General features: G+C 43.0%; 1 protein-coding gene across 1 annotated transcript in view; it reads right to left on the bottom strand.

The window, feature by feature from the left end:
- The window catches only part of CNTNAP2 (contactin associated protein 2), a 1,020,100-nt gene that overhangs the window by 967,245 nt on the left and 39,387 nt on the right, over positions 1–13,468 (bottom strand). The window lies entirely within an intron of this gene.

Below are 13,468 nucleotides of genomic sequence, written 5' to 3'. Positions count from 1 at the left end.
CCTGGGAGTCATTTTGGACTCACAGATGTCCATGGAGGCACAGGTCAATTCTGTGTCCAGAGCAGCTGTCTACCAGCTCCATCTGGTACACAGGCTGAGACCCTACTTGCCCGTGAACTGTCTTGCCAAAGTGGTGCATGCTCTGGTTATCTCCCACTTGGACTACTGCAGTGCACTCTATGTGGGGCTGCCTTTGAAGGTGACCTAGAAACTACAACTAATCCAGAATGCGGCAGCTAGACTGGTGACTGGGAGTGGCCACCAAGACCATATAACACCGGTCCTGAAAACCTACATTGGCTCCCAGTACATTTCTGATCACAACTCAAAGTGTTGGTGCTGACTTTTAAAGACCTAAGTGGCCTTGGTCCAGTATACCTCCACCCCCCATCTTTCTGCCTGGACACTGAGGTCCAGTGCCGAGGGCCTTCTGGCAGTTCCCTCCCTGCGAGAAGTGAGGTTACAGGGAACCAGGCAGAGGGTCTTCTCGGTAGTGGTGCCTGCCCTGTGGAACACCCTCCCAGCAGATGTCAAGGAAATAAACAACTACCTGACTTTTAGAAAACATCTGAAGACAGCCCTGTTTTGGGAAGTTTTTAATGTTTGAGGTTTATTATGTTTTTAATATTCTATTGGGAGCCGCCCAGAGTGACTGGGGAAACCCAGCCTGATGGACGGGGTATAAATAAAAAGTTGTTGTTGTTGTTGTTGTCTGTAAGAAAACCAAGGCCAAAGCCCTCTCACTTTTAAAAATCCCATCCCTGCCATGGTCTCTTTGAATCATAGAATTGTAGAGTTGGAAGGGACCCAAAGAATCATTTAGTCCAACTCCCTGCAATGCAGTAACCTTAACTAAAGCATCCCTGAAATGTGGCCATCCAATCTCTGCTTAAAAACCTCCAACGAATGAGCGCCCACTATCTTTTGGGGGAGACAGTTTCACTGTTGAACAGCTCTTATTGCCTGAAAGTTCTTCCTGATGTTTAGTCAGAATCTCCTTCCTAGTAACTTGAAGCCATTGCTTCAAGTCCTACCCTCCAGACCAGGAGAAAATACGCTTGCTCCATCTTCCACGTGACAGCCCTTGATATATTTAAGGATGGCTCTCGTATCTCCTCCATATCTTCTCCAGGCAAAACAAACTCAACTCCCTCTAAGGTTTGGATTTCAGACCCTGTGTCATCTTGGTTGCCCTCCTCTGCAAACATTCCAGCTTGACAACATCTTAAATTGTGATGTCCAGAACTGGGTACAGTACCCCAAGTCATTTATATATTTACACATAAACATACACTGAACTTTTTATTGATCATATCTTTTGTGGACCTTGTGGGATGTTAGCATCCAAAATGCCTATGTAAAGGTTTGTGTTTGAATAGGCTGTAGAAGCCTGTGATGTCCTACACCTGAGGCCATCATTTTAGGTTGGTTAGGTTATTAACAGTCTTGTGAGTCTTAACTATTACAGCAGCATGTTATACAAGTTGTGTTGTGTTGCTGTCTGCCTCAGAGTATCAGTCAGTCTGTGAATGTTAGTCTGTAACAGTTTATTCTATGTAAGATGTTTTACCAACCAAAAGAAATATCCACCTGCATTTGTATACTGTATATATTTAATCAGCAACTGCAAGTACACTAAGCGAAATTTGGATGTTCTTTAAGCTTTAAAAAGAGAGTGTCTTATGTAGTTTTTATAGGAGGAAAAAGAGAATGGAAGGGTCATACCACTCAGGGCTGTCTTCCACATACTCTGCAATTTGAAACTGAAGTCTTAATTCCCACAGATCTCAGTGTAGGCAACTGACAGCATAAAAATGCGGGGAAATATACAAGAAAGTGGAAAAACATAAAAATATGAAGTGTAAGCCTACAAAAAAGCATGATCTAGCTGAAGAAAAACTCTTTGAAGTCCCATTGGTTTCAAAGATGATTCCCCATCTCTTAAAAAAAATAATCAAGTGACATATTGGCTTGATTATTTGGCTCCACACAAACATTTTTATAGAAAAAACATTCTACAATATGATGCATGACATGTAGAAATGCATAAATCAGTCTATTCCCAGTCAGTGCTTCTTTCATTTCTGTTTCTAAATTGATCTGCAACATACTTTTAAAAATACAGTAATCTGTCTTAAAATTCACATTTAAATATATATTTTTAAAATGATTTTTTTTTAAGCTTAGCACTGAATCATTTAAAATGATTTTTTTTTAAGCTTAGCACTGAATTGTAACATTAGGGAATTCCATGGATAAGATCTGGTCCATCCATTAGGCAGGCAGTGTGAATCAGGTGCTATCAGAATTTGCAAACATCATCAATCAGGTGCTATCAGAATTTGCAAACATCGAGTCTGCAGGGCAGCAGTTGAAGAAGGAGCAAAAAGGGTTTTCTTGTGTGTGTGTTTCTTTGTGGCTGATTAGCTGTTTTCCCTGTGTAAAGGTCAGAGGGGGCAGGGTTTCTGTTGAGGCAGGGGATTAGCTGTGGGAGGAGCTTATCAGAGGCTGCAGGGCAGAGTTGAAGAAGGAGAAAAAAGGGTTTTCTTGTGTGTGTGGCTGATTAGCTGTTTTCCCTGTGTAAAGGTCAGAGGGGGCAGGGTTTCTGTTGAGGCAGGGGATTAGCTGTGGGAGGAGCTTATCAGAGTCTGCAGGGCAGCAGTTGAAGAAGGAGCAAAAAGGGTTTTCTTGTGTGTGTGTTTCTTTGTGGCTGATTAGCTGTTTTCCCTGTGTAAAGGTCAGAGGGGGCAGGGTTTCTGTTGAGGCAGGGGATTAGCTGTGGGAGGAGCTTATCAGAGGCTGCAGGGCAGCGGCGCGCGCCTAGCGGCGCGCGCAGTTATACCCATCTTTTAGATTTAGGGGAGCTAGTCTCAAACGTTTGTGGGGGAGACCTAGGTGTTTTTTGTGTGTGTGTGTGTGTGGAGGGGAAGTTATTTGTCCTGTCCTCAAGCTTTTTATGATGGAGGACCTCTGTAGCCACCCCGAACGACACGATCTCAAGATGGAAGGGGAGGGAACAGCTGCAGTCGCCTGCGATTCCTGCGCAATGTTTGCCATCTTGCCAAAGGTTGCAGGCAGCTTTACCTGCAGCAATTGCATGTTGATTGCCCTTTTAAAAGACAAAGTTCAGCAACTGGAGGAACGTGTAGCTACGCTCCAAAGAATTAGAGAGCTGGAGCTCTTCTTGGAAGCAACAGAGCACACCGTCTCCACCAGAGAGGAGACAGGGGACTCCCCTGAGAAGGAGGATAGTTCAGCAACACAGGAGCCAGATATATGGAGAAACGTGACTCAAAGAAGTAGGAGGCCCAGGGTTCACTCTGATTGTTTAGAAATACACAATCGCTTTGAGGTCCTCTCCCCTAGCATGGAAGACGAAGAGCAGACTCCATTTGAGGATCTCTCCCTCATTACAGTCGATCAGGTATATGAAGACGAGCAGCAAAGTCAGTCCTCAGGGAATGTGCAGGCGACCTTGGAACAGACAGCTCACAGAAGAACCCTGACCAAACCCAAGAGGAGGCGTGTAGTGGTGATAGGGGATTCCCTACTGAGGGGAACAGAAGCAGTGATCTGTGGGCCTGACAAGATGTCTCGGGAAGTGTGCTGTCTCCCCGGGGCTAAGATCCAAGATGTAACTGAACGACTGCAAAAAATCATAAAACCCACTGACAAATACCCCTTCCTCTTGGTTCATGTGGGAACCAATGACACTGCAAACAATAGCCTCCAGAAGATCAAAAGAGACTACGAGGCTCTCGGCAGGAAATTGAAGCAACTAAATGCACAAATTGTCATCTCGTCTGTCCTCCCAGTTGAACGACGTGGCCCAGGGAGAGAGGGGAAAATAGTGGAAGTGAACAGCTGGCTTCGCAAATGGTGTAAACAGGAACGGTTTGGATTCTTAGATCACGGACTGCAGTTTCTTGAAGATGGACTTCTGGCAAGTGATGGGCTGCACCTCACAACGGTTGGGAGAAATGTTTTTGCCAAAAATCTCAGAAACCTCATCAGGAGGGCTTTAAACTGACTAATGTGGGGGAGGGAGACAGTGCTCCTGAAGGTAGGAGTCTATCAATTAATGAAGATGATCATCCAAATGTCATAGACCAAATGGAGCAAACAGCACGCGGACCTAGTGGAGGGAGGAAAAAATCCTTAAATAAGAGACACGGGGGAATGATTAATGGACTTCAATGTCTGTACACTAATGCGCAAAGCATGGGAAATAAACAAGATGAGCTTGAGCTCTTGGTACAGCAAACTAAATATGACATAATAGGCATCACTGAAACCTGGTGGGATAAGTCCCACGATTGGAATGTAATAATGGGGGGATACAATCTATTTCAGAGAAACAGACCAGACAAGAAAGGAGGAGGAGTGGCGTTATATGTCAGGGATGTGTATACCTGTGAAGAGATCCAAGATTTAGAACCTCAAAGCCAAAGTGAGAGCATTTGGGTCAAAATTAAGGGAGAGAAGAATAACAGAGACCTCATTGTGGGAGTTTACTATAGATCCCCAAGCCAAACGGAGGACATAGATGCTGCCTTCCTGGAACAGATGGCCAAGCATGCAAAAGGAAGGGAGATAGTAGTAATGGGGGACTTCAATTACCCGTATATTTGTTGGACGTCAAACTCAGCCAAGAGCATAAGGTCAAACAGATTCCTCACTGGCCTTGCAGACAACTTCATTGTCCAGAAAGTGGGAGAAGCAACAAGAGGAACAGCCATTTTAGATCTGGTCCTAACCAATGTTGATGACCTGGTTAGTGGGGTAGATGTGGAAGGATCATTAGGCGCGAGTGATCATGCTCTTCTGAAGTTTACTATACAGCGGAAAGTAGCAGCCAAGCATACTAGGACTCAATTTCTTGACTTTAAGAAAGCCGACTTCATAAAACTTAGGGAAGTGCTGGGTGAGATCCCATGGACAGCAATACTAAAAGGAAAGGGAGTTCATGATGGCTGGGAGTTTGTTAAGAGGGAGATAGTAAAAGCACAACGTCAGGCAATACCAATGAGACGAAAACATGGAAGGTGCCTAAAGAAACCAGGGTGGCTATCTAAAGAACTTTTAACTGAATTAAGATTAAAAAAGGATGTGTACAAAAAATGGAAAAGGGGGGAAACCACCAAAGAGGAATTCAAACAAATAGCCAGCACGTGTAGACACAAAGTCAGAAAAGCTAAAGCACAGAATGAACTCAGGCTTGCTAGAGAGGTTAAAAGCAACAAAAAAGGCTTTTATGGGTATGTTCGTAGCAAAAGGAAGAACAAAGAAACAGTGGGGTCACTCAGAGGAGAAGATGGTGAAATGCAAACAGGGGACACAGAAAGGGCTGAACTCCTCAATGCCTTCTTTGCCTCAGTCTTCTCCGATAAAGAAAACAATGCCCGACCTGAAGAATTTGGAGCAAATGATTCAGCAAAGGAAACACAGCCCAGAATAACTAAGGAGACAGTACAAGAATATTTGGCTAGATTAGATGTATTCAAGTCTCCAGGGCCAGATGAACTGCATCCAAGAGTATTAAAAGAACTGGCAGATGTGATCTCAGAACCACTGGCAGTCATCTTTGAGAATTCCTGGAGAACAGGCGAAGTCCCGGCAGACTGGAGGAGGGCAAATGTTGTCCCTATTTTCAAAAAGGGGAAAAGAGAGGACCCAAATAATTACCGCCCAGTCAGTCTGACATCAATAGCAGGGAAGATTCTGGAACAGATCATTAAGCAAACAGTCTGTGAGCACCTAGAAAGGAATGCTGTGATCACCAATAGTCAGCATGGATTTCTGAAAAATAAGTCATGTCAGACTAACCTGATCTCGTTTTTTGACAGAATTACAAGCCTGGTAGATGAAGGGAACGCAGTGGATGTAGCCTACCTTGATTTCAGCAAGGCATTTGACAAGGTGCCCCATGATATTCTTGTAAAGAAGCTGGTAAAATGCGGTCTTGACTATGCTACCACTCAGTGGATTTGTAACTGGCTGACTGACCGAACCCAAAGGGTGCTCATCAATGGTTCCTCTTCATCCTGGAGAAGAGTGACTAGTGGGGTGCCACAGGGTTCTGTCTTGGGCCCGGTCTTATTCAACATCTTTATCAACGACTTGGATGATGGACTCAAGGGCATCCTGATCAAATTTGCAGATGACACCAAACTGGGAGGGGTGGCTAACACCCCAGAGGACAGGATCACACTTCAAAACGACCTTGACAGATTAGAGAACTGGGCAAAAGCAAACAAGATGAATTTTAACAGGGAGAAATGTAAAGTATTGCACTTGGGCAAAAAAAATGAGAGGCACAAATACAAGATGGGTGACACCTGGCTTGAGAGCAGTACATGTGAAAAGGATCTAGGAGTCTTGGTTGACCACAAACTTGACATGAGCCAACAGTGTGACGCGGCAGCTAAAAAAGCCAATGCAATTCTGGGCTGCATCAATAGGAGTATAGCATCTAGATCAAGGGAAGTAATAGTGCCACTGTATTCTGCTCTGGTCAGACCACACCTGGAGTACTGTGTCCAGTTCTGGGCACCACAATTCAAGAAGGACACTGACAAACTGGAACGTGTCCAGAGGAGGGCAACCAAAATGGTCAAAGGCCTGGAAACGATGCCTTATGAGGAACGGCTAAGGGAGCTGGGCATGTTTAGCCTGGAGAAGAGGAGGTTAAGGGGTGATATGATAGCCATGTTCAAATATATAAAAGGATGTCACATAGAGGAGGGAGAAAGGTTGTTTTCTGCTGCTCCAGAGAAGCGGACACGGAGCAATGGATCCAAACTACAAGAAAGAAGATTCCACCTAAACATTAGGAAGAACTTCCTGACAGTAAGAGCTGTTTGACAGTGGAATTTGCTGCCAAGGAGTGTGGTGGAGTCTCCTACTTTGGAGGTCTTTAAGCAGAGGCTTGACAACCATATGTCAGGAGTGCTCTGATGGTGTTTCCTGCTTGCAGGGGGTTGGACTCGATGGCCCTTGTGGTCTCTTCCAACTCTATGATTCTATGATTCTATATTCATCAAGCATACCTAATGATATTAAAATGTCCAGTCCGTGTTTAGGCAGATTCTGAGCTCCGGGAGTATTTACAGTTCAGATTTGCACACTTTAATTATTGAATGCTATTTGAATAGTAATTAGTCAGTGACCATCCCACTCAGCTCAGTAGGTCCATCTGATGATGGTGACTTGTAGTTATTAATTTACTATTTATTTATTATTTAATTATTTCTTGCTTCTTCATCTCAAAGATTTATCTCTACTTGCATTTCTCAAAATTATATTTTCACTTACACTGGGGTAGGTAAATAAAATCAGGGTGACAAGTGTTGACAGTGAGGGAACATCATTATGAAGGTATTTTCATATTAATCTCCAAACACTTCACATTTATTAAACTTTTTCTCCCACATATTTATATGAGCTTTTTAGTATTTACTATCTTGACATCTATGGCGAATTGGTTAGCAATCATATTTAGAAAAGCACTTGAGCCCATTATTGTGTTCTGTGTGACTTGACCTCCGGCAATGGATGCTGATTAATGGGGAATCAAGGCCAGTTTAAAACGCAGGTCACACTTACTGAGATGCAGACCAGGAAATGAAAAACTGGTGGTTTTATATGTAGCCAGAGAAAGAGAAGTAGAGGTTTTGTTGCTAGTTGCTACATTTGTAAATGGACTGCAGCAGTCTTCCTTTTTTTCTTTTCACAACAAAGCTAAACTGTATGGATATCCACTCCAATTTATCATCTGCTGTTATACATTTTGCACCCACCTTTACTCTCATGTTCCAGCAGAAGAGAATCCACATCTTTTTTCCACAGGTCCTGTGTATTTTTTAGTCTGATCTATCTCTGATCTAATCTCTTTTAACTTTCTATGCTCTTAATTCTGTCAGCTGTTCATCTAGCAGCCATCACATGATCAATGAGGCACTCAGTGTTGTCTTTGTCATATTAGCTTCTATTAATCTCCCCCTTGGCAGTCTCTGCTTCCAGGAACTTGTGCCTGTTTATTTAAGAACACATTCATTTCACACAGATAATATTCACTTTAGTTTTCATAGCTAACACAGGACATACAAGGTGGAGATTTACAAGCAGTATAAAGTGAAGATTTAAAACTGATTTAGAGCTATCTTATCAGTTGTATTCTTTCAAAGTTGCCAGAATTTAAGTTAAGCTTTTTGGTTTACTTCTTACCCTGTTAATTTGTGGGGGGTTTTGCCTCCAGACTAGTCCTTTAGATTTCTGGCTGCTAATTATTTGCTTCCAGCCTTAGAAATAGTTAAAAGAATGAGGTTTTGATGTCCTGGGGTCCTTATTTAAGGACTATTATGCAGTGTGTGGGTCCAGTGAATGTTCCTCGCTCGAGACAATCCTCCACCCCAAAAAACTTTTGTCTCCAGGATGATGAATGTCTTCTTTTGAGCATGTGAGGCTTATACCTGAACTCCCTTATATCAAAATACATCACCTTCAATTACTACATAATTATCTCTATCGACAGGAATGCCAGCAGTTGATGACTAGTCCACAATTTTCCTTCCTGGAAGTCCTCTTCCTGGAAGAGCTCTTGATGAAGCAGAGACCACACAGCAGTGGTGCCAGCTTGCCCCTATGAGCATGGGTGCCCAGGGCCATGTGCCATCCCCAGGATGTGTTGGCATGCTGGGGATGTGTGCGCGCTATGTCAGCATGCCCACTGGTGTGCTGACACCAGTCATGTGTGTAGCGGCAGTGTGATAAGCACACCCATGCCCGTGTGGCGTGTACATGGCTGCCTCTGAGGGGGCACTCACAGCCCTGGGGAGTTGGTTCACCTGGCACACAGTGTTTATGTATGCAGCTGTGGAGGCTCATTGAGCAAAACACTTGTATAACAGGTAATCAAGGTGGAGATTCTCCTGAACATTCTTATTTTAACACTGGCAGTGGACAAGGAAGTGGACAATGTAATTTGCTCACAGAATTCGTGCTAAGTAGGGACAGAGAAATGCACATTGTACTAAATAAGAATGCACTTGGTAGAGTAAGAGTAGGATTTATAAAGTAAATATCTGCTTGGAATTATTAAAGTTGCTATTGTGGATGTTATGTTTGCAGAGCATGGGCTGATAAGCCCCATTGATTTCAATGGAAGAAAGACGACAATGCTTGTCATCCCACTAGCACATAGAAGGGGTTGACTTGGGGTTGATAGTGCCCCAATTAGGTTTTTTAATTTAAAAAAATACACTGTGTCATACTAATAGAGAGAAAACATGTGGTATTCAGGTACATCCACCAGCAGTTCATTCCACTTCTATATTAGCATGTGTCAAGCGGACATCAACAATATGGCTTCTACAAATGTCATTAACTTCTCTACTAACAGGATCTTGGGTAAAGCAGATTACTTTTGCATGAGTGTATTAATACCACAATTGGATTATTGCGTTAATATGGTTGAGCTCGGGGCTTCTGAAGGGTTCATCTATTAGTGATTTACATTACTTGATATCTTATTTCCCTGACACTTCAATGGCCTATGTTAGTAATAGTATACATGTCAGTTCTGCACAGAGGAATGCACAGATGCTGGAGCAACAACAGTGGATGCAATCCCAACATACACATATCTCTTTGGTCCTCTGTACACAGCTTATTGTAGTATTATCTCTGATTGCCTTTTCATTAACACATATTGAACACACATTTTGGAAGCTGAGTGTGAGAAATGACTCCATTGATATGTATTGTATTTGTGGTGATGCTCTATCTGTGGTGTCATCATTTGATCTTTTATTATTAAATAATAAATATACAGACTGTGGGTGATATCAAAGTCATAATCAGAACAGACCCGCTGAAATTAATGGACTAAAATAACTCATGTCTGCTGACTTATTTGTATCTATAACGTCACTATGACTAACACGGGGTTATCACCCTGTGTCTTTTTTTAACATTACAGCAAGTATATATGGATTTCAATGCAAGAAGCATTTCATGGAAAATAAATGATAGGTAACAAGAAATGGTTAACTAATCAAGAAATACTAGAGTGGAGCCAAGGGGACTGTGAAATTAAAACAAGGGAACAACTAACACGAGGTTACAGCCTCCGGTGGTTTACTCATTTACAACTAACAGAGATTTAAATTGGACAAAAAGACTTTTGGTGTAGAACAAAAAAAGACAAATTTTGAAATACAGTTGTGTACAGATGATGAACATATTATTGCAAAAATGTATAAATTACTGTTGAAAAGTGAAATGCAAGAGGAACAAGTTAAAGAATGCATAATTAAATGGTCAAGAAGCTTTGGGTATAATGTGCAGATGGAACAATGGGAACATATGTGGACTAAAAGGTTAAAATATACGCTGTGTAATGACTTAAAAGAATTTTTTAAATAAAATTATGTACTGTTGGTATTTAACTCCTGAGAAATTATTTAGAATGTACAAAAAATATTCTGAATACTTGTTGGAAATGTAAATAACATGAAGGGACATGCTTGGTGGATATGGAAAAAAGGCCAAAAAAAAAAATACTGGATACAAATAGATACACTGACATGGAGAAATTAGAAGATTAACTTTGAACTGAAACAATAACTCTTCTTGCTTGGGCATATGAATATACAAATAGAAAAGGACTATGAAAGTTTGTTTCAAGATATGATTACAGTGATGAGACTTTTATATGCACATAGATGGGGAAATTCATCATTACCAACAAAGGAATAATGGTTCTTAATATTAACAGACTTAGCTGAGGTAGCAAAACTGGCATGCCTAATCAGAGAAAAGTCATTGTTAACATTTACTAAAGATTGGAAACTTCTCATAGACTTCTGTATATATATACTGTGTATTGAAAGATGAAGAATCAGAAGTTCTTTATTGTATTTGCATTCGACTTTCAATTTACTTTCTAGACTATTAGCAACTCTTGCAACTCTGTTTTTTTACTATTCTATTCTGAAACCCCATACCAAGATATAACTGCCCAGCACTTGTGCAAGAATGATCAATTAGGAAGACAGTTTAACAATGACAAATAACAACAACCCAACAAAAGCAAAATGGTGCCTACAATTATAAATAAGAGAACAGTAGCTAATTAAAATGCATTTTTCTTGAAATTTACAAATGTATCAAAGAGACAGATGGCCAGGAACATCTCCTGCAAACCAACTACTGTATTCCTGGAAATAGCCAGGGTATAATTGTTCTCATTTATTATCTATGAGACTTTCAAAAACTGTGAATTCCAGAGAAGCAGAATTGAATCTGGAGTCTGATGCACACCAGCACGTTGCAAAGCATTTTTGTAAATAAGCTACAACTGAGCCAAAAATTCTCAGAGAGACACTGTGCCCAGCTTTCAGAAACTGGAGAATGTCTCCTCCTTTGGAGAGATTTGTTGAAATGATCCCCTCATTTCCCCTGCAATTCTTTCTATTTACCACCAGAGTCACATGTGGCTGTGCATGTCCCAAATCAGTGCTTGGACACAGGAGTGGACTCAACAAGATGGAGGCCATATGGGCAGAGGGCTCTGTTTTCCAGGAATTAGGAACACAACCTTTTTAGATGGGGTTGCTGTCCCCTTGAAAGAGCAGGTGTGTTGCTACTAAATCTGCTGTTGTTGCTGGGGGTGCAAGGAGTCTTCTGGGGGTCTTCAGGAGCAAGGAGTATCTTTTACCAGTTTTGAAAGCATTGCTAGTTACAATAATTTCTGGGCAGTGATGGCCTGCTAAAGTGGTCCCATGTGGGCTACCTTTGAGATGGCTAGGAAACTGGAGAGTACGAAACTGAGTCAGACTCCTTGGTCCATCATTGGTCCAGCCTACTGCACCTTGTTCAAACTATGGCAACCAGATTGTTGGCAGGCTCAGCCTATTCAGCTCATGTAACACCTGCCCTGAAGGAACCAACCAACTGCTGATATGCTACCAAGCCGTAGAGGTCTGTAACCATGAGGGGACATGGGGAGGGGGGAATCCCTAGCAGGGAGCTGCTTGGCCGCAGAAAGAACCCTGGGGTCTCCTCATGACATGAAGATGGTTATGCTCCAGCATGACTGCTGGACTCACTCCCAGAGGCACAAAGACCACCTCTTCAACCTCAGCATCTCAAGTGTGTGGGGCTCTTTCCAGCCAGACCAGTGGTCTCTCCATCCTGTGTTCCCATTCCCCCAGGGGCCTTTCACGTGCTTGCAGCAATGCAGAATCAGTTTACCCATCACATTTGCCCATGGGGATGGACACATCCAAGGGGCTTTGCAGCACTCTCCAGTTCAGCTGGCAGTGGCAGCAGCTCAACAGCCACATCTATCCTAAGAGGAAGGGGAGGCATGTTGTTTTCCTCCATACCAGAGGACTTTGAGGGGCTTTCACTTTGTGCAGCAGAGAGCAACTTGCAGCAGCCCAGGAGCTGCCTTGCCTTTGACTGCTAAAGATTAAGGAGGAGTGGGGGGAAAGGAAGGAAGAGGAGGAAGAGGGATTATAGACCATCCCACAGCCAGCACAACCCCCAGAAGCACCCATGACATGTTAACATATGGAGGGTAGCAGGGGAGAAAGGAAGAGTTAGAGAAGGTGGGGAGGGGGTCTGTGTGCATGTAAAACCTGTGGGTGTGGGAAGGCTTTTGGAGTACAGTGATAGCTCAGGTTAAGAACTTAATTCGTTCCGGAGATCTGTTCTTAACCTGAAACTGTTCTTAACCTGAAGACCACTTTAGCTAATGGGGCCTCCTGCTGCTGCCGCTGCGCCGCTGCTGCTGCTTGATTTCTGTTCTCATCCGGAAGCAAAGTTCTTAACCCGAGGTACTATTTCTGGGTTAGTGGAGTCTGTAACCTGAAGCGTCTGTAACCTGAAGCGTCTGTAACCTGAAGCGTCTGTAACCCGAGGTACCACTGTATGTGGAGAGGGCTTTGGGGGATATTTTTGGGTGCTGATTTCTGACGAGATCTTGCCAGAACCTGCCACCACCACACATTCTAAGTAAGAGATACTTTGGCATCTCACCTCAAGAGGCAAAATGGGACCAACTGCCCCTGGTTGTGGGGGAGGTGATCCTGAAGGACAGAGAGAATAAGGGCTCATCCACAGGTGCTTTAAAAGCATGGGTCTGAGCCATTTTGCCTCACTGCTTCCCCCTAAAAAATGCACTCTTTACCAATGAATTGGAGCAAACAGCAGTCCATGGAAAACCATGAGTTCTCCCTAGGGCAAATCTAGGCGTGGATGAGCCTTGAGTGGTTAGCTACTTGGGATGCAGCCGTCGCCTGAATGTGGTATGTGGTCCTTGGCAGCTCACTGAAATCCATTTAGTCCAGCACTCTGACTGGGGCTGTGCCCATCCAAATGCCTTTGAAAAGCTGAAAAAGCAGCTGGGCAGGGAGGCCATCGCATTTCACTGTTTGTTACCAGTGTCTGACATTCAGAAAGA

The sequence above is a fragment of the Podarcis liolepis genome (assembly GCF_965112155.1).
Source record: "Podarcis liolepis genome assembly, chromosome: 12".
NCBI classification, from domain to species: Eukaryota; Metazoa; Chordata; class Lepidosauria; order Squamata; family Lacertidae; genus Podarcis; species Podarcis liolepis.
The sequence above is the reverse complement of the archived record's forward strand: the minus strand, read 5'-3'. Positions and strand labels throughout refer to the sequence as shown.